The sequence below is a fragment of the Mesocricetus auratus genome, unplaced genomic scaffold (assembly GCF_017639785.1).
Source record: "Mesocricetus auratus isolate SY011 unplaced genomic scaffold, BCM_Maur_2.0 Super-Scaffold_100676, whole genome shotgun sequence".
In the NCBI taxonomy this organism is placed as follows: domain Eukaryota; kingdom Metazoa; phylum Chordata; class Mammalia; order Rodentia; family Cricetidae; genus Mesocricetus; species Mesocricetus auratus.
The window spans coordinates 4,157,467-4,163,644 of NW_024429266.1; the positions used below are offsets into that span (position 1 = coordinate 4,157,467).

At 50.6% G+C, this 6,178-nt stretch overlaps 1 long non-coding RNA gene across 2 annotated transcripts; it reads left to right on the forward strand.

Moving 5' to 3' along the window:
• The first annotated feature begins 449 nt into the window (after positions 1 to 449).
• On the forward strand, positions 450 to 1,768 carry LOC110343311. 2 transcript variants are annotated; one of them, XR_002385558.1, is made up of 3 exons: positions 450 to 535; positions 1,331 to 1,488; positions 1,625 to 1,768. It is a non-coding gene; the product is annotated as an uncharacterized LOC110343311 (long non-coding RNA). The 2 variants fall into 2 exon arrangements; XR_002385557.1 differs by having other exon boundaries at positions 459 to 535; positions 1,328 to 1,488.
• The last annotated feature ends 4,410 nt before the right edge of the window (positions 1,769 to 6,178 follow it).

Genomic DNA, 6,178 nt, shown 5'->3' on the forward strand with positions numbered 1-6,178 from the left:
TGTAACAGCTCTGGCTGTCCTGGAGCTCACTCTGTAGACCAGGGTGGCTTCGAACTGAGATCCACCTGCCTCTGTCTCCTAGTGCTGGCATTAAAGGTGTTCGCCACCACTGCCAGGTGAGGACAGGATCTTAGAATGAAGAGAACCCTTGATCTTAGATGTCCGGCCTCTCGAAGTGTGGGGTAAAACTGGCAGCATCAGCAAACTAACTAGGTGACAGCTCAGCAGGGTCAGGCCTGCTGTCTTTGGAGAGGAGACAGCTTGGTCAGCTCAGCATGTGCTTCTAAGATTAGTTTCAAAGGGCCTCTGTGATAGCCGTGCCCTTGGTTGCCTTCTGCTCTGTACCTGCTTCTGCTGGTAGTGCCAGGTGTGGGCGGGGTGGGGCCGGGTGGGGTGGGGCGGGGCGGGGCTGGGCAGGGTGGGGCTGGTACAAACTCTCCGAGAGGATTCAAACACGCACATACACACGCGCAGAGCACAGATTCACTGTATTCAAGCTCTCTTTGGCCCCAGGTTCACGGAGCTGTGACCACCTGTGAGTCTGAGATGGAAGGGAGGGACGGGGCGGTCCAGGGGCTCTGACAGCACCTGTGTTCTGCGCTCAGGGTCTCATTATTGCTCTCCAAGGACCTTGAGCTCCTCTAGGCCATCCCCACCCCCGGCACCCAGCACACATTGCAGGCCTGTGTTCTCATGAATATGGATCCCATCATCCCTCCCCGTAGGGATAGATGTTGGGGGCAGAGCTGTTGATTACCTTTCCAGCCAATCATTGCCCATTAAGAGGGAGAGTGTGGGCATTATGCCTCTTCAGTGAGGAGCCATTTGCATTCTGTTGGGCTGGGCTTGCTTTCTGGGCATGCATGGGCCCTTGGCTCTCAATTACTCCTCTGTGGCGCTCTCTTCCTCTCTAAGGGTCCTGATTGGATTCACCAATGAGCTTTGTGTTCCTTACAGCTGTGTAGCATGTTCCTGGCTGGAGGCTGGGAGGACATTAGGACCACGAATGGCTGGAACAGGAAACAAACACTTTTCCATTTCCTTTCTGCTCTCTCTCCTTTGCCCTTCCTTGCAAAGGAAGAAACCCATCTTTTGGAGGGCACAGCCCCAGCAGACAGTGGGGTACATGCTCCCCCATGCTCCCCCGTCCAGAGTTCCTTGTCTCCTACCCCCACTTCCTGGAGGCGTTGGCTTCCTGATCACTTTGCTTGGGGAATCTGTGAGGTATGGTGTCTTTCCTCCACCACGTCCCTTTCTAGAAAGAGGGCCTAGGTAGACGCAAGGCCAGCTTTGGGCAAGCAGCCTGACTGTCCACCCGGATTTCCAGCAGAGACCTGGAGGTCTAACCCAGGTCACAGGGGTGTTCATACCCTAGTTCGAGGACCCCCATCTTCAACCAAGTATGAACACAACTGGGAATGACAGAGAGCCTCCCGCTTTCACAGGACCCTGCTATTTTTAACCCCTTCTGCTGCCTGTGCTCCCCGGGTAAGTCTTTCTCTGGAGTCACCGACATCCGTCTGCTCTTGTTAAGGCTGGAGCCCCAGGCTGCCCCCCCCCCCGCTCCTCCACACACTCACTGGGACACTGGTCGCTCATTTCCCTTTTCCTCTCCTTCCCCAAGGAAATGGAAGCCAACATCTCCGCCATGTAGAGAAAGGGAGGCTGAGCGAGAGAGGCAGCGTGCACCGAATGATCCGAGCCCGATAAAAGAAGGTTACCTGTGTGTTTGTCAACAAGATGAAATAAATAAGAGCAAAAAAAAAAATAGAAAGAAAAAAAAAGACAGTAGGCAGAGGCAATCAAATATGTATTTAATTAAAGCAAACATAGAAATAAAAGTTACATGTTGAATCAATAAACAGCACTTTTTCTACATGCATTTTGAACAAGACAGATCAGAATCTTCATGATGAAGACATAATGTGTCACAATAATTAGGAACACAGACAAAAGAACACTAATCAGCATGCAAATGTATGCGGGGCTGGCGATGCAGAGGAGGCAGATTCCTACCTCTTTTTTGCTCGATTCATCTTCATTGCTAATCATCTGAAGGCTGCCAAATGTTCAGTGACACTAATGTATTACAGGTCAAGAGAGGCAGGTCCTCACCTATTACCCCCCAAACAATATGCTTCCCTTCCCTGCTTCCTCTTCAGGGCTTTCAGCAATCACGGCCAGATGCAATCAGACTCCTTGAATAGGAACAACTGAGGCTTGTTTGTGGCTGGGCTTCATTAGAATCAGGAGGCTGAAGAAAGGAATAAATTACTTAATTGCACAAAAAAAAAACTTGCAGCCAAAGTGATGGTGAGAGAAACTGATTGTGCCTCAGCATCGGGCACTCTTGGAATGGGCGTCTTAGAATAGCTGGTAGTTTGGCCTCTCAGATTCAGACAGATTTGGGTGTCCTCCAGAGCAGATGGCTCCAATGCCATCTATTCTTCTCTTTGTCAGGGCCCACCGCTTATTTGATCCTGGTCCCTCTCTGATGCTGGTTGTATTGGTTGTAACACAAATATGCATTCAGATCATATCCATTGAGTCTGGCCTCTCCCAACTTTTGTTCTACCCCTCCACGTTTTTTTCTTCTTTTTCTGTCTTTACAAAAAGAAAAAGAAAAAGAAAAAGAAAGAAAACTCTTCTAGTTTTTCCTTTTGAGAAGATGATCAAGTTGGATTAAAGCCTTGTTGTCCAACTTTTGAATGTCCGCACAATGTCCAGGAAAAGCAAGACTGCACGGGCTGGCGCCGGCTAGTGGAGGAGGAGGAGGAGGAGGAGGAGGAGGAGGAGGAGGAGGAGGAGGAGGAGGAGGAGGAGGAGGAGGAGGAGGAGGAGGAGGAAGGCGTTGCTGACAGGGGAAAGCAAAGAGAGAGAAGTCACGCTATCTGCCAGCCGCCAGGATCTGTTTCTCACCTCTCAGACTCTAGATCTATTTTTTTTTTAACAAGCACACTACTAACCAGTATTGTTCATACAGAACCAAGGAAGGCGAAGACAGACAAGGCAGAGCAGTCCCCAGACACCCTTTTCCCCGGGCACAGTGGCATGTCCACCTGGCCCCCGAGCCTCTGACTCACACATTCCTCTCAGGGGTTTTGGTCGTGTGCCCGGCTTACGGGTGGTCCTGAGATCTTGAAGAAAAGACTTCGTTTTCTCTGGGAAGCCCCTTAGCTGTGTGCCTGTGCGGGGAGACAGAGGGAAGAGGAAGGGACTGGACGAGAACCAGAGGCCCAGGCAGGGAAGACGTTATGATTGTGTTATGTCTGGAAGCAATGGTGATGCGCTCGGATGAAGGGGGCTTTTGCTGGAACCCTGGAAAGAGGATTGGCCAAGCTGATTCACCCAGGTCTCCCAAGCCTCTCTCCTCCTCTTACTTTGCTCCTGCTCCTCCCCCTCTACTGGCCCCCTCCCAGTTCTTCCCAAGCCTGGGTAGGTTAGATTTTAGCACCAGTCCCGAGTCCTCAGATGAGACCATTCTATCCTCCAAAGACCAGAGAGTGGTCACCCTTCCTTCCCCCTTTCATCTGTCTCTACCATTTTTATTTCCTCTGCGTCTCTCACCTCTCTGGCTGAGATTCATCTTATGTATTGTTTATTTTTAACTCGTAAAATTTTGTGTCCATTGTCCCTGTTAGCAAGGCAGAAACACTGCCTGTTTCAGCACTATTTTCCCAGACTTGGCCTTAGTAAGCATGAGATGAGTTTTTGTTGTTTGAACTACTGACTAATTTTATTTTTGTAAATGCGATCCCATGTAGCCCAGGCTGGCCCATGTGGCTGAGGCTCATCCTGAACCCCTGCTCCTCTTGCCCCATCTCCCAAGTACAGAAATCGCAGGAGTGTGCCTGTCATGCTAGGTTTGTGCAGTACTGGGGGATTGAACTCAGAAGTTTGTGCACGGTGGGCAAGCCCTCTGCCAACTGAGCCAGGTCCCCGATTTTTAAAAAGTTGTTTTTGGAACTTTTGCTGCCTGGCTGCCAAATGACATTTACCATCCTCCCTGTTGCTCAGACTGTGTTTTGGTACCAGAAAACCATAATATATATTTCTGGACTCTAACACCATGGCCCCTGAAAATCACAACCACCAAACCACTGCCCGGTTTCTGTTTTAAAAGCTGGAAACCACGGGGTGGGCGAGATGTGAGGTTTTGGAGAGCAAAGCCCTTTTTCCCTCCTTGAATGGATCATTTTTGTCGTGATGACTTGCTAAGGGTGTGTGTCATCCATCCCGTGTTTCTGTGTAGACCTCTGCTGTGGGTGAGAGCTGGGTGGGGTCTTCACCCTGTGGGGATGGGAAGGAGGGGGGAGGAGAGTGGGAGCAGATAGGGGAAGGATCGTCTAGACAGTATGAGTGCATGTGTGTGCACACGCATGTGCATGCATGTATGTGTGAGTATGCACATACGTGCTTATGTGCATGTTTGCACATGCATGTTTATGCAGGTGTACATGTGTGCATTTATGCATGCACATGAATGCATGTTTGTGTTTGATGTCCTTTCTGTGTCTCCTCATGCTGTCCTGTACCACCTACTGCCCAATTATTAATGTTAGACATCACACAAGGACCCCACGTGGCTGAGAAGGAAGTAAATTCCAGTTTGGTCTTAGGAAACAGGGACCTGTCCTAACTGCTAATTCCAGGAGCTTGGCAAGCCAAGAGGGTCACAGAGAGAAAGGTCCCTTCCTTCTGTGTTGTAATCTTTCCCTTTCAAAGGCTGATTGCATAGAAGACACTACCAGGAACTGAGTGCTCCCTGACCCGACCCGGGACCCCAACACGGCACAGGTATTGATTGTACCTTTGGGAAAGTGACAGTGCCCTTTCTGTCAGGCAGAGTGTCACTTAGGCCATATAAAACAAAACAAGCAAGACAGCGCAGGTTTTTCTTTTTCTGGAAGTTACTGTCATGGAGATAAATTGTAGCTCTGTGTGTGTGTGTGTGTGTGTGTGTGTGTGTGTGTGTGTGTGTGTGTGTCTGCGCTGGGGCTCAAACCCTGAGTCTTACAGTGGTAGCGACTCTTCCCTCCCAGGAAGTTTAGTGACGCTTCTCCCAAGAGACTCTATCTTTTTCCCCAAACTTCCGGGGACCCTGGTACACACAGGCATTGGGAGTGGAGAGCGGGATTGGGGGAAGTTGCCAGCCAGCCACTCAGCAGTAGGTATTTTGTTCCATGTGGGACTGGCGGGGAGAAGGCGGGAGCAGGCCCCAGACCCTCTAATCCCTTATTGCCAGGGTCCCAGCTCCATGCCAAAAACTCGACTTTTGGAGAATGGCAGTCTTGGGGGAGGTTCTCATCTCCATAGGAAGCCAGCAAGCAGCATGGACAGCGCTAGATAGAGTCTTCTATAGCCAGTCCAGGCCATCTGATTATTCCGCTGATGGTTTTGTTTTTTTCTGGTCCAAATAAGCCTCCAATCTTCCACCAGAACAAAGCCGAGCGTCCCACTGCCCGGCTGGCGGAGTTGGCTGTCTTAGGCTTCTTAGGATGATCTCCGTGGTTACCTTTCTTTCCCCTTCCCTTAGATCTTTTTGTTTGTTTGTTTGTTTTCTTTCTCATAAAATAAGAAAGAAGTGCCTCTGTGCCTTGGCAGACAGCTGTCTGAGGTCCTTCCTCAGTGGGGGTCTCACCGTGGGACCCCCCCACCCCTCCCAGCAGTGCAGGCAACAAAAACTCCTCCTGCTTGGCCTTTCATCGGGAAGGAGTTGCTCCCAAGCCAGCATGTGAAACCTTGGCACCCTCTCAAAGAAACCTGAGGGAGGAGGGTTCAAGAGGGAGGTGGCTTTGTGCCGAAAAGCTCCCCTCAGACCTCCTCGCCAGCCTGGCTGAGGGCTTCCCGGGGGCCCCCAGGAAGCCCCCCACACTGGGCATTGTGTCCACCCTGGCTCCTTAGGCCTTACTTCAAACAGCCTGAAGAAAGAGATTCCCATGGGACACAGCAGAAACCTATCAGGCTCTGCTTTCACCCATCTGAGCTTTGGATTAGCTCCGCCTCACTTCCCCTCATCCCCAAGTTAGCTCGTGACTCTACTTGCGAATGTCCTGACCAATGGCTTCTGGGTTTTCGTCTTAGGTTTGTGTTCCTTTACACAAGCATGCATCTACGGCTGTGCTCTGGGAAAATTAGACAATGGAGCCACTGTCCACGGGGATCCAGAAAGAAGACA